Source organism: Saccopteryx leptura, chromosome 3 (genome assembly GCF_036850995.1).
Source record: "Saccopteryx leptura isolate mSacLep1 chromosome 3, mSacLep1_pri_phased_curated, whole genome shotgun sequence".
NCBI lineage: Eukaryota > Metazoa > Chordata > Mammalia > Chiroptera > Emballonuridae > Saccopteryx > Saccopteryx leptura.
Genome location: NC_089505.1, coordinates 257,566,493 through 257,580,886, shown reverse-complemented (window position 1 = coordinate 257,580,886; position 14,394 = coordinate 257,566,493). Strand labels below are relative to the sequence as shown.

Sequence of the window (14,394 nt, the reverse complement as noted above, 5' to 3'; positions counted from 1 at the left end):
GCATTTTCCTTCAATTTACACTATCTTCAACACTAACAGAGGGAGAGTTCTAAACATGTTGCATCAGATGCCTTTAACTAGCAAGTATTTGTAACTCTAAGAACTCAGCATATGCAGGCTATGCCCATACAGAGAAACCAGCTTTGGGGGGGGGGGGGGGAGGAAAAAGGGAAATATCACTAAATTCAGTCAGTTAATTGAATCTAAAATACCTGGTTGAATTCAACTGATTTCTTTGTCAAACATATTTCTATTTCAACATAGCTAGGAGCTGCCCCAAAAAAAAACAAGCTTGGAGAAAATACACATTTACACTCCTTAAGAGTTTATATTTAAAAAGAAAAAAAAAAAACAGCTTGCAACAATTAAAAGATGGAGAAACCTTACAAGGCTGGAAACTTCTGTGAATTATTACCATTCCATTATACCATGCTTCAATTTGCTTCCAGCAATTTGAAAGTTGCTCTTTAAGCTTTCTGCCAAGGGATCATGAGCCCAAGACTTAATATCCACCGTAGTTTCCATCTTTGAGGAGAATCAAGAAATATTCTGTCCTCTTTGCAGTCGAGCCCCATTCAGCAAGTAGATACCAAAAAGAGCAGGAAATCGACCATGTCTGTGTGTTCTGAGAATGCTAGAACGTGAAGGGAGCTCACAGACCCACCCAATCCAAACTACCGATTTTACAGATGAGGAAACTGAAAGGCCGAGAGGTGAAGGAAAGCCAGCATCTCACAGCTCAGGGTCAGAACCTGGTCCCCAGACCAGTGTCTTTCCACAATCATCAAAAGTCAAAGTTTCATTCTAGAAAAATCCCAAAAGACCTCAATCCTTCCCCCTAAAACCAGTCATGGTAATTTTCCACTGCCTTCATGGAAGAATAAATGTCTAGGTATTGGCTTTTACAGATTTTTGTTTTATTGCTTTTTATTTTTTACTTTATAGTTTGGAAATCAAAAATAGTTTATCATAATGTTCTCAATGAGATCGTCTTCTTATGACAGGCACATACTGTTATTTCCTAGTAGAGAACAGTGGCAGGGCTGGAAATAAGGATGACATTTTTATTAAACATTACACCTTTTTTCTGTAACAATGACTTCACATTCTAGGTACAAAGCAGCTATGGTTTCTCTCACCCCTAACTTCTGCAAAATCCAGGCTGGATCAAATTCAGAATCAGGTGAAAAATCATACATTTTAGGACCACGTGTTCTAGCAGAAAGCTCTTGGTTGGCTAGATTTTGCTTTTTCCTCCTCAAGAGATTTTTAAATAGTTTTCATTTTTAAAAGAATTTCAACTTCGGATTGTGCCGATGCCAAAATCTCTATACATCTAATCAATCAATAAATAAGACAAACAAAGCAGCATATGTTTATCCTTTACCATTTGGGAAGTGTACATTAATTATCGGAGATAGTCTCCCCCCATCGCAGACAGCAGTGCTCAAAAGGGTCCGCAAAATAAAAATGGGGTAATTAAATGGATATTTATAATTAGAACTTAATAATTTGCATCAGGGACAAATGAGCTCTGATTTTAATCTGCAGCGCATTTAGATTAGCCCGAAGATAGCGTAATTTGATGGTTTATAGGCCTCCTCTCAGATTATGAAATAATACCAAGCCTTCCAAGACAGCGCATCTGTGTCAGGAAGTGTGTTAAAGAAGAAGATGCAATGAAAATGTTTGACAACGTGAAAGCAGCCATAAATTACATGACAACTGTGTAAAAGTCATGATGAAACAAATAAAGGGCTGACCTATAATGCGTCTGATTCATTGTGACACACACAACTCCCTGCACTAATCTCTGCCCAGCCAACGCATTCTTAAGCGGGGAACTACTTAGCGCCGGGAACGCTGTAAATTATCACTAGTCAACAGCATTGATTTTTAGTCGACATTTCAATCAGGTTGAAGTAGAAATACTACCCAGCTCATCCAACAGCCTCTTAACCAGTCCACAGCCCCTCTGCGGTCTCCTCAGTTATGGCTTTGTTAAATCTCCATTGCTCTCACCATTCAATATTTATTATAGTGTTGCCACATCCAGGCACTTGGGCTGAAGGGTCACCAGCCTGCCTCTTGGGACATTAAATTCGTGCTTACCTTAAGGACAGCAGAACCAAAATGGAAAAAGAAACAAAAGGCCACCATCAAGAGAGCTGGCCTGATTTTCAAGAGAATGGAGAGAAACCTGGGGTGGGGTGGGGTGGGGTGGGGTGGGGTGGAATAGGGGCTCTAAAGCAGTGGTATTCCTTTTACCATTTCAGCTTTGCACAGTCTAGGAGTCCGAGCAAACACAACTCAGAACTCCTCTCCTGGGGTGACCAGGGCAGGCCCCTGCAGTCCTGTCCCAGGCATGTGGAGACAACGTGGAGAGGCGAGGGCCAAGGAAGCAAGGATGCCAGTCCCAGGGCAGAGGAAGGACGGAAATGGAAGGTTTGAGGTTCTCTGCCCACGTGTGCTCTCGGCGGCTGTCCCCAAGTCAGAACAACGCCTGGGTCTCCGCCAACGACAACCTCCTGGTATTGGTTCTGACCAACTTCCCTGGGTCCGAATGGAAGGGCTTACTTACCAAGTGAACATAGCTCCCCACTGACACTTCTCAGGGTTGAGGTCAACTCTTCAGCTCCCCCCTGGGGCCCTGCACACAGTAGGTGCCTCCTGACTACCAACGGACTGCCATTATATCAATGGAGGGCCATGGTGGCCCAGCCAATTCAAAAGAATGGGAAATAAAAGGAAAACACTGACATTTGGTTTTGGAATACATTACATAATCCCTCTGCAACGAACCTCAGGTCTCGCTTCAGCAAATATTAATGGTGTCAGAGCAGCCTGCGGAGTGACTGGGGGAGGCCACCATGCAGTTGAAAACTTGCCTCAGGGAAAGCCACATGTGGATCATATGGAGTTGTTGACTGTAGTTTCCATTCAAATATTCCCTCAAGTCTCCTCGCATGCCTTTTGGACTCGCCTTACCACAGCTCTGGTGTGGCCAGCAATGAAAACCTCCTTGGAGCAGATGATTACACCCCAGCCCCATCCTCCCCAGTATACACACACACACACACACACACACACACACTCTCTCACATTCACACTCTCCCTCACAGTATAACTCTGATTCTCCCTCTCCACCCTTTTAAAAAGGGTCATCAGTGAAGCGAATGCCAAAGAGACAATAAAACAGAACTCCTGAAAGCCAGACTTCACCAGCCCCCCAAAGTCCTAGCTTGCTCTCCTGGTCAGCCTACTGCCGTCGCCTAACCCAGTTGCCCACAGACAGTAAGACCTCCACCCTCTTCTTCACAGGACTCTGGCTCACTCTGGACAAATGGAGAAGTGACTACTTGCAAAGCAGAACTTCTTACATTGCAACTCTTTTCCAACGGCTCCAAGGCTCCTCCAGTGTGCCCAGGACAGCCGCCCAGGGACTGGATGGGAACATTTCTCTTTCCCAGAAGACTGAAAAACTTGACCACAGAACTAACAGGAGGGCCAACCGTCCAGCACCAGAGGTTCCCACCCAGCTGGTGCCCGGCCCCACCGCAGAAAGCTGCAAACCTTATGAGGAGGTGGTAGAAGATAATAACTGGAAGCTAAAGTATTGAATTCTTACTAACTGTGAACACTCAGGGAAGTTATTTAACCCTTGCTGAACCCCAATTTCCTCCTATACCAAATGGCGCTATTAGGACTTCCCTTCTGGGGTTGCTGTGGGATGGAGTAACAATAGGTCGGGTACATAGTATGGCAATAAAAACTCTCGGAGTGCATCCTGTGTGGCGAGTAACTGATGTGTTTTCTCTCATTTACTCTTTGCACCCACCCCTGTGAAGGAGGTACTTCGGTTAGGCTGTTTCACAGAGGGCAAATGGAAGGCTATACTTTCAGGGATCGTTACTATAGTTTGTCACAGAGGGCAAATGGTTTGCCCAAACTCTCCCAACCAGTCAGCGGCAAAGTAGGAACCTGAACCCCGAGTGACTATGTCACACACCCCCAGGCACACTGTCCTGGGGAGGCAGCACGTGTCTGTAGGGAGAGAGGCCAGGCATTGAGGGAGCTGCCAATGGACAGAAGTCCCCCCGGTCACCTCACATCACCCAATCTGCAGTGGCTCCTGAACTGTCTCAACCCAAGGACCCCTGCTCACTGGCTGCCACAGGAGCCCACTCAAAGGCAGAAAGAGGCTCTGAGGGCTTTAGAACCTTCCCTGCCCTACCCTCCTCTCATCCAGCCTGCTCACCCCCACGCAGGGGGAACTCTGGGGACTCCAGTTCTGAAAGGAGAAAAAAGTTCCTAGCCGTGACTCATAACCATCACAGTAGCTAGCTTTTCTCTAGTGCTTGCCAGGCAAGCATTCTCACATGATGCTCCCAATGTCCACGAGGCGGGTCCTGCAACTCGCCCCATGATACAGTTGAGGAAACCGAAGTTTAGAGAGATGAAGGAATCTGCCCAAGCTCACACAACTGGAAATGGCACCACTTTTTCACCGTTTTATTTCACGTACTCACAGAGGCTGAAGAAGACAAAAAAAATGAAATAAATATATTTTTAAGAGCCTATTTCCCCTCCCTCAGCCCCTCTTCCTATCCTTACCACACAGGTTCCTAAGACACCTGGGTGGAAGGAAAGAGGATACCTAAGAAAGGGCTTGGCTAAGCTTTTTAAGTGATTTGTAGGATGAGCCCAGAGGCCTCCAAATCTTCCCCGTTTCCATTTGCTATTAGATAAGGAGGGAGAAAAATTCACCTACTTGCCTTGAGAGGCTTCAACCTGGGGAAGTAAAAATGATTTTTTGGATGGTCACAGTGGTGCCTTTTCAAGTCTATGGTGGGGAAAAAATGGATTTCATTGTGCGAACTGCACTTCGGACAGGCCCCCAAACCACCTGGAAGCCCCGTGTCCCCCGGGGGAACTCTATGAACCCAGCCTTAGTACCCGCAGACCCTCTGGTGGGAACCAGAACGTGCCTCCTGCCAGTAAGTAACAGGGAAACTCAATTACCTCGCCACTTGTGGCAGGAGGGCAGTCTGCACATTAGAAAAGCTAAAAATGTCAGGGAGTTATTGGGCTGATGGCTCTTGTTTGCTAACCCTCCTAAGTGAATGCCGAACGTCACAATAAACTAAAAAACACAGAAACAGATCAGAGAAGATAAGGTAACCGAGAACAAAACAAGCCTAGACACATGGGTCTGCCATCAGCCCTGCACAGGAAACGCTGTGCTTCCAACCAGGGCACTTTCTCCCCCACCTCTGGCCTTTCCTGGGTCTTGCTTGTGTATCATCTTTCTCAGCCACCAACAGATTAGTTCACAGGTCCTTTCCAAAAAGAGGTTTAACTTCAGCCATTAAAAAAAAAAAAAAAGTTTCCACTGATTCCCTACGTGCACGCGCAGGCCCACCCGCCACACCTCACCAGCTCGGCACACTTGGGCACACAGCGCTCACACACACTGGTCTCCTGCGCACACCAAACCCTTCCGATCCTGGGCCCTCAGGTTACTGGCGTTATCACAACTATGTTTTTCCCAATTGGCAAGCCAGGAAAGATGATAGAACCTGTGTGTATAGCCAAAAGACTGGCCTCAACTGGTTCAGAGGGGGGAAAAATTGAGCTGTGTGTCTTTTTTGCTCTTGCCTTCAGCCAAAGACCTGGGAGCATTTGATGTACAGTCAGCAGATATTTAAAAAAAAAAAAAAAGAAGAAAGAAAGAAAGAAAAGGAAAGGAAAAAGAAAAAAAAAAACACCACTGAAAAGGCTTAGCTGCACTGAGGCCCTGACACGCTCTCATCTAAAGCTTGGCCCTCGGCCAAGTTCATCTGTTAATGGACAGCCACAACCAAGGGCCCGCACCTCCCCCACCTTCCCGACTCTCCTCTGTTCTCCCACCTCTTTCTAGCTCCTAAACACTAGACATCGATTATGTCTGTGCTTTTCCCTTTCTATTCAAGATAAACAAAGTGCTTCAAGTTCAGGGCACACCCTGGGACCCTTGACAAAACAATCTATCATTCTGTCTGCCAAACCAGTCTGGCTACACCACGACCGGGAGAGCAACGCTCCCAATGTACAATTTTCCCTTTGTGCTCCCTTCCCTCTTGCCACGAACCTCTTTTCTTTACCACCTTCTCTGGAGCAGATGGACTTGACCACTTTGCTTTAAGCCCCCCTCAGAAATTAAAGAAAAGAACGGAGCTCCTGGCTGCCCCTCCTCCTCCCAGGTGCTCCTCCTCCTCCTCCTCTGAGCCCCCACACCCTCACACATACCCCAAGCCCGTTAGACCCACACAGTCCTTTCGATCTCCTCACAACAGACACTCACCCAGAAAATAAATTCAACGCAGGGGCTGCCCCCTCTTTCGCTTTCTGCAAGAATATTTTAAGTGAGTTTTGTTTTAAATCATACCCATTAATTTATCCTGACTTGCAATTAAATGCGAGTACACTTTTTACAACCAGCACGAAATGTATTAATTATTACTACAAATGGTCAAATGAGAGCACAGTCCCCCCTAAAAATATTAATAAAATACATAATAAATAATATTAATGGAACAAAAATAGATTCCTACGCCTTGGCCAGGGCTTTTATTATTTCACACGAGGGAAAATCCAGCCAGTGAAACTTGCTATACATACTTTGGCAGGACTCTGGCCAACCACCACCAGGGAACTCTGAAGAGAGTGTTTGTGGGGGGTCAGGAGTGGCGGTGCCCTCGGTGTTGGGGGCCCAGTGCAGACACCACCCTGAGAAGCTGAGTGATGGCCATACTGCGCGGGCAGAGCCCACACCGTCTCCCTGAGAAGCTGAGTGATGGCCATACTGCGCGGGCAGAGCCCACAACGTCTCCCTGAGAAGCTGAGTGATGGCCATACTGCGCAGGCAGAGCCCACACCGTCTCTTACGGTCTACCCATCTCTCACGGTCTACCCACGTGGAGGAAAAAGGTTACCCACAGGCTGCTTCCGCTTCCTAGGGCAGCGCGGCTCCCATTTCAGTGCTCACCCCCCTTCCCTAAAAGAACAGATGAAATCTCCTAGATCCAGAGAGAAAGGAGCCCAGCTGAATGAAGGGCCCAGGCTTGGGCGCCATCAGAAGCTCTTTCTGCACCACCAGCCCGGGAAGCCACCTTCTTGCCACAGCGCAGGGCCCCTGCTAACCTGTCCCCACACTACACAGCCCTTCCCATCACCCCCAGTACTCCCTGCTCCCTCCACAACCCCCCCAAACCCAACATACCCACAGCACAATTGAATCTAATTAAGATCAGGAAGAAATTTGCATTTTCTTTTCACTGTACCCCCAGTAATCACAGAAGTTCTTCAAATTTTGAGAATTTTGTTCCTCTGCTAATTATTTCCCTCATTTTGCATTTCAAGGCACAAAGACAGTCTATCTCACTGGTGGTCTATTAATAGTTTGAAGTTTTGAGCATCAGAGGTGGGGTGGTTGCATTTTTTGGGTTGGGTTTTTTTCCTTCTTCTTTCCTTTTAAAACTATTCTGTCATTTTCAGTTTTGAAAAAAGGTTTTTTGTTGTTGTTGTTAGTGATGGTGATGTTAATGTTTCTTCCAAAAGACAGCTTAGCTGTGCCATTCTGTATATTAGGATTTGGTCTCCCCTTACAATAGTTACTACTCTCTGCCTAGTTTACTGATTTACAGAACCTTGGTATGTGAATGGCTAAAAAAAAAAAAAAAAAAAAAGGAAAGAAAGAAAATTCCTTGGCATAAGTATATGTTTGCTGATCAAATTTCAGATCATGTGTTGTTCATTATTATGACTTTACTTAAAAAACAGTTTGCCACAGTGAGATGGATTCACTTTATACGCTTTCTACCCCTCCACTCACTTTAAATATTTTGAAAAAACAGTACAATTTTTTTAAGGTACATTTAAAGCATGAACTGGTTTGGATTAAAACAATGTTTCAGCGTCCGTAAATTCCCTCAAAATACATTTTTAAAAGACTTATGCAAAGCCACACATGACTTTGAGGGAGCAAACGAGATTGTCCCACCAACAAAATTTAATGGTGATTTAAGAAATTCTAGTATTTTTCATTTACTTCCTATAGAATTATTTGTGTAACTGACATGTAAGCAGTTTCTCCATTATATAGCAATCTACTCTGGGTACACTAGATTATGCCAATCTATTAGAATGAAATTTGTACTCCATATAAGCAGAAGTTTCCAGTTGGTTTTGACTTACCATTATGTTTCGATGCAAAGTGTTATTATATCTGAGTATAAAGCACAGCTACTCCCTGCTCACGGTTTTTAACTCTAATACTGTAATCTTTCTTGCTGCTTCTAGGGCTGTGTCAGTGTTTACATTCCTGGAAGTTAAATAAACCTACATGGCAAAACTCCTGGATAGACTGAATAATAAGGCTTGTGATGACTAAATTGTTTACTTTTTACCTTGTTAGGATCCCTTTCTTGTAAAGTTTGGGGGAGAGACAGAGAAGGAATGAAGGGGGATGAGATGAGATAGAAAGAGGGAGATTTACACACTGGCTTCCATATGTCACAAAGACCTTCCTACCCACAACCAACGCGACTGAAGCAGCATGCACAAGTTAGTTTGGCCTTTCTCGTTTTGTTTTGTTTTCTTACACACCAGGTCATCTGAACCACCCCCTTCTCTTCTACCCTCCCGCCAATAAAAAGTATGAACCTTTTTATTTTGCCCATTTTCAAATAGCAAATTATCCATTAGATTTCATCATATCTTAGTAAAGCAATTACATCAAGAAAATGATAGTGCGTGTGGAATCAATTATGCATGCAGTTGGCCAGAGACCAAAGGCTGTGAAGTCGGAGAGGGCAGAATCGCTCGACACACACAAATAAAAAGCCCCTGGATCTCACAGATGGACCCCATCAGTTCATCTTACTGCCTAAAAAGTTCATGCACTTAATAATTTATTTGTGTTCTGGATACTGTTTCCCAGCTGAATATTAACAACTTTGAACTGAAGTATGCTTTTAGCATGGTATGGATGGAAGTCATGGTAGGGCAGTGATAAGGTCCCTCGGAGGTTAAAATTGTAGTTATGTTTCTTACACACTGTTCGTTTTCCATCACAATTTATTTTCTTTCATTACACATTCCTTTTAATCAGAATATCAGTTTCAGTGTTCTGATTCTTCTTGTTAACCAGTGATAAACTCATAAACCAAAGATGAACATCAATAATACAGCACTGGTGACTCAGCAGCAAAGGCAAACACCAAAATCACAGGCTCTCAAAAATCGGAAACCGTTAGTTTGCACCTTGTTTTCACAACCAGGGCACTTCTGTACCTTGAGGGAGGCACTCGGGAGCCCAGAGACCACGGTTTGCTTTAGTGACCAAGGGAAGACACAGAGCAGCTCTGGGAGCAACCTCTAAACAAAGCCACGGGAACACTGACTTGAGCTAAAAGATAAAAAAAAGTCAGCCAAACCCAGGCCCAAGACGTGTAAGGTGCCAGCCCAGCCGTACGCTTAAAGGGGAAATCCAAAGTATTGTTAGAACTGTCTGTAGTTTGTAGTCGTCTCTCTTCCAAAGGAGGAGCCTGATGTCTTAATCCACTGGGATTTTCAAGTCTCCCTGCCATCAAACTGGTAACAATAAAACTGCCCGGCAACTTTCGTGGGGGAACAGGGACGGGCAATACATATTTCTGTACGTATCTGGATGTGCCTCAATCACACACTTAAATTTTACAGTCTTCTCCCCAAATGAGGATTTCCAGCCAACACTTCCACAAACTGTACTTAACGTTAAAAGAAAACGGATAAAACATATGTAATTACTCAAGGTTAGACTTCTAATTCCTCAATTCACTAAAGGAAACTTGGCAAGAAGATGCATCATTTTGCTCCTTTCTACTGGGGCATCCCGAGGAGGAGAGCCACTGAGGCAGCTAATACACAAAACATGATCAAAAGTGATTAACAACAGCTTCATATGCAAATTGCATTAATGAAGGAGTGCAAAGTCATCATGTAAATTAAATATGTCAAATCTCTTGGTGAACTTTCAATCTTGAGAAGAAAAAACACTGCTTTAATTTTTTTACATCATCAATTTTGCAAGATTGAAAATCTAAGAATCTTGGTGCTATAAACAATTTTCACCTTTTTTTTCTCCTTCAGCAGGCTGACAGGCCAGCCTGATGTGCACCGAACGTACATGTTAATAGGCCAATCAAAAATGCAAAACAATTCGCAATTACTGGAAGGACCTAATGGTCATTAGAATTTACAACTAGGTAATGAACTGAAGTCTGCCCACACCATGCATATTCATAAAGCAATTTAGCCTTTGAAGATTAAAGAAGTGCTTAAAATTCAAATGAGCTTTAGCAAATTATCAGTAAGATTCATCCAAAAAGCAAAGGGTTTTTCTTCCTATGATTTCCTCATTTTTTTAATGCAAAATTGTTATATCTTCCAGACTGAGCTTAAACTAAACATTGAGCTTCTAGTGAAGCCGAAGGGGCTAGAGACAAACAGAGACAGCAAACATCGCTACGGACTTTGTTCATAAAACTAAGCCCTTAAGAACCAAACCTATCTCTAAACATGATAATTTATCAAAAACAGCCCAGAGTTGCTCATAGGCAATACTGCACAGTCCTCCAACAAGACAGATTAACACGAGTCCCACCACCCTCCCAAAAAGACTGTTCCCCCCTCAAGTTGAGTCTCCTGTGTAAACATCCACTATGGTATAAAAAACAGCTTTTTCATCAGCTTGGAGTGGCATTCATTTTAGAAGTTTCTGCTTCCAAAGGGAAAAGAGCAAGAAAGGAGAGCGGATGAGGCCGAGGAACAAGATCTGGTTTGCTTCTGAAGAGTGAAAATCCTGTTGTTGGATCTTTTTATCTTCCTGGGGTTACCCCCCTCCATCCCACCCTGGCAGCCTTTAAAATCCAAGAGGGACAGGTCATTGCAGACGTCAGCTGACATTCAGAAAGTTGTGGTGTCCACCCACCCCCGTTATTAGAGAGTGTCGTGGGAATTTGAATTTTCATGCTTCCCAATTATCAGTCTGGAGAAGAATCTAACTCACCCCTCACTAACCCCATGACATTTAAGAATTTCTCGTGAAAGACTTCCCAGTGAAGGCCTCCTCTTCCCCCATCCCAAACACCCAACACAGGTAAAAGCACCGAAGTATATGTAAGTCCTATCTCTGCAAGTGTACAAGTCAGACTGGGAACAAACAGCTTTGAAAGGACCACGTGCCCGTGCTTATTGCTCTGCTGCTGGACCCAAAGGGCTCTCTGCTTTGGTGACTGTTTTGAGCCCCTATTGAAAATATTCTAGTAACTTCTCTCTGCCACCTCTCTCCCTTCAACCTCCCCCCCGCCCCACTTCCAGTCTCAGATGTTTTCCCAGAGTGGATCTTACCTGAAAGGTAAGTCTGTCAAGGAAATGGGAAAGAGGAGGGAAGGGGAGAAAACCCTCAGGTACTATCCCTGATTCCTTGACTCTCTTGCAGGAGAGGAATCTCAGGCCCTGCTCAGAAACAGGCCACATTTTAACATTTATTAGAAGGAAGAGGATGCAGAGCTACACATAACCCACATCCACAACCATCTGTATGAGCTACAGGTCCACGGTCCTGACCAATTCCGTTTGACACTAATGTTACTCTACATGAGTAGAGTTCAATGAGGGTTGATATGGGATGTGACAGAGTAAATCAGAATTAGATTAAAAACAAAAGTTTAGAAACCGATGCTACACTGCAGAGCAAATGGGACTTGAAGGCCAAATTTCCCCTAACTGCCTTCAAGTCATTTTCCCTATTAGAGTCTTTGCCTGTCCCGTCCCCCCCCCCCCCCACACACACACACACTGTCAATGCCGTGGTCACATCAGAAAGTAAGAGTGTGATACACATATGAAGGCTTGAGATGCTCCTCTTTAGATACAATACCTATATATTTAATATATAGCAATTAACTTCTGGTCAGGAGTCTGCAGGCAGCCAGCTGCCCCAAGCAGATAGCGGGGGAGGGGGCCCAGAGCTGGGACAAGCACAAAAGACAGGTCCAACAACAATGCCTGCTGTCAGCAGCTGAATTATTTTTATACAGGAATTTTTATCTCTATTGTACAAACAAGTACGTGTCTGTGCAGACTTGTTAAGCAATCCACTTGTATGTAGAATAAGATTTTTTTTTCTTTCTTGCTACCAGTCACACAGCTCCAAGATCAGAAGAAATGCATAGTCTTTGAAGCTGCTCAAATGTTTTAGTTAAAAGGACAGCAGTTGTTTTCAAAGATCCAAGAGTATCTTTATCAGAATTAAATTTTTCCTTATTGATTTTTCCCCTTAACATAACAAAAACATAACATGAGAAGGTTACGATTTATTATTAAAATTTTTCTCAGCCTTTAAATCATTTTTCAGTAGCCAATGTTCACTTTTAAATGTAAAAGAATAATTATTTTTAATCTTGGGATGGGATGTGGAGCAGAACAGAGAAAATCATGAGATTTACATTTAACATTGGTTCATGTATTGTTTCAACTGTGAACTCTAAAGACGAGGTGGAGGCCAAAATGAGCAGTAAATGCCTTATTGTGATCTGCCCCTTGAATGTAAATAAATCATGAAACCATCTTATCCCCTGAGTGGGTCAAAGGAAATGCTTCAGATTTGTTTTTGTTTTGTTTTTTGGGGGGGGGGGGCAAAGAGAAGCTCCGTATTTAAAATGTAAAAGATCAGACATGGCACGTGGTGCTCGGCTAAGGTAAGAATCTAAGTACACCTTATTTCCCTCAAAATTAACAGATGTCATTTTCTTTGCAACTTTTTTTATGTATCATTACATATCAAGAAAATGAACTGATGAATATAAATGTAAATGCCCTGATGCTTTAGCAGAAGGCTTCCTTGTGGTTTTTAGACAGTTAAAAAAAGAAAATAGAAATGGGGGGGGGGGGAGGACACAACAGCACCTGTGTTCTTCTCAAAAGCATCTTTGCAGGTTTCACAATAATTCCATTCTTTATTTTAATGGGAGTTTTTAATCAGTGGACTCACCTCTATCTAAAACTAAGATCAAATTGTAGGTGTAATTTGTTCATCGCCAATGCTAACAAGAATGAAGATACAAACAGAAAGTCATTGTGAGTGACCAAAGGTCCCCAGGTATCCCCTTCATCAACAAGCCTGCTCCGGGTTCCCAGTGGGAATTCCCTGGTGGGGCTGATCCAATTCTGAATAACAGGCTGCCAACCCTACCTGGAAAAGGGTGTGCAAGGTGCCTTTCTTGCCTCCTTTATAGAAAGTTTAAACGTTATCATCTCACCTTTAGTGGATATAATTTGTTGTGGAGCACTCTAAGAACCTGGTATTTTCTCTTTCTAAAGAGATCAAAAAGGAGAAAGGAGGGCAGCAGAGGGAACAGGCTCAGTCCTTGTGCTCGACACAGTAGCTCAGAGCAACAACCTGTTCAGGTGAAGCTTCCAGCGGCATTGCATCAGATCCGCTCCGATCAGTCTCTAGGGGGAACCCAGAGATGAAACACTCCCGTTCCCTGTCTGCAAACTTCTCATTTGCCAGTTCTTGGCAGCTTATTTTTCCAAGAGTTTTGTTTCAGGAAACGTGTGTATTTTTCTTTGTATGTTTTGTGGATTTACCACAACTGGTTCTGACAGCTGTTGATTCTGTTAAATGAACACATTATAAAAATCCTCTTTAAAACCTCAAGCAACAGTGGACTCAAAATAATGGTAAAGTATATTAATGGAATTCCAGTTGAGAGTTGGTTAAAAAAGAAATACAAATGAAGGTACAGAGGTCCTTCAAGTCAGCACTAGATTTAAACTGAATGTGTGTGCGTGTGCGTGTGTGTATTTAATGGAGTAAGAGGGGTGTTGCAAATCACCACAAATATTTACACTGTACACCCTTTGTTCAAATCGCATACTTTTAACAGGAAAAGCTGGAACTGTGGCTATTTAAAATTTTAAATATTCAAACGCCTGTAATTAACCATATGAAACAAATTATGTCGCATTTCCTCCATACCAGCACATGCAAAAAAAATTCTGGCGGTGGATTGGGAGGTGGCAGAGTTGGGGAGAGGACTCCAAGAGGAGGAAAGGATGATGTTTTCATTTCGCTATAGATCAAAGAACAAGAATGGGAACTGTGGCATATCGAGCATTTTTACATCGCTGTCTTTCACACCGGGCTATCTAAGTTTACACAATTCCCCAGACTAGCTGCATATTAAGCTGGCTGTGTACAGCTTTATTATGGTGCGGTGGTGGAAGAAGCATTAATATTCCGGCTCCACATCTGACAGGGCATTTACATGCGCCCATCTGAGCGGCACCTGAGAGCTCCTCGGAGGT

At 43.6% G+C, this 14,394-nt stretch overlaps 1 protein-coding gene across 8 annotated transcripts in view; it reads right to left on the bottom strand.

Annotated features, from left to right (window-relative positions):
• BCL11A (BCL11 transcription factor A) overlaps nucleotides 1-14,394 on the bottom strand; it is a 100,774-nt gene that overhangs the window by 72,102 nt on the left and 14,278 nt on the right. The window lies entirely within an intron of this gene.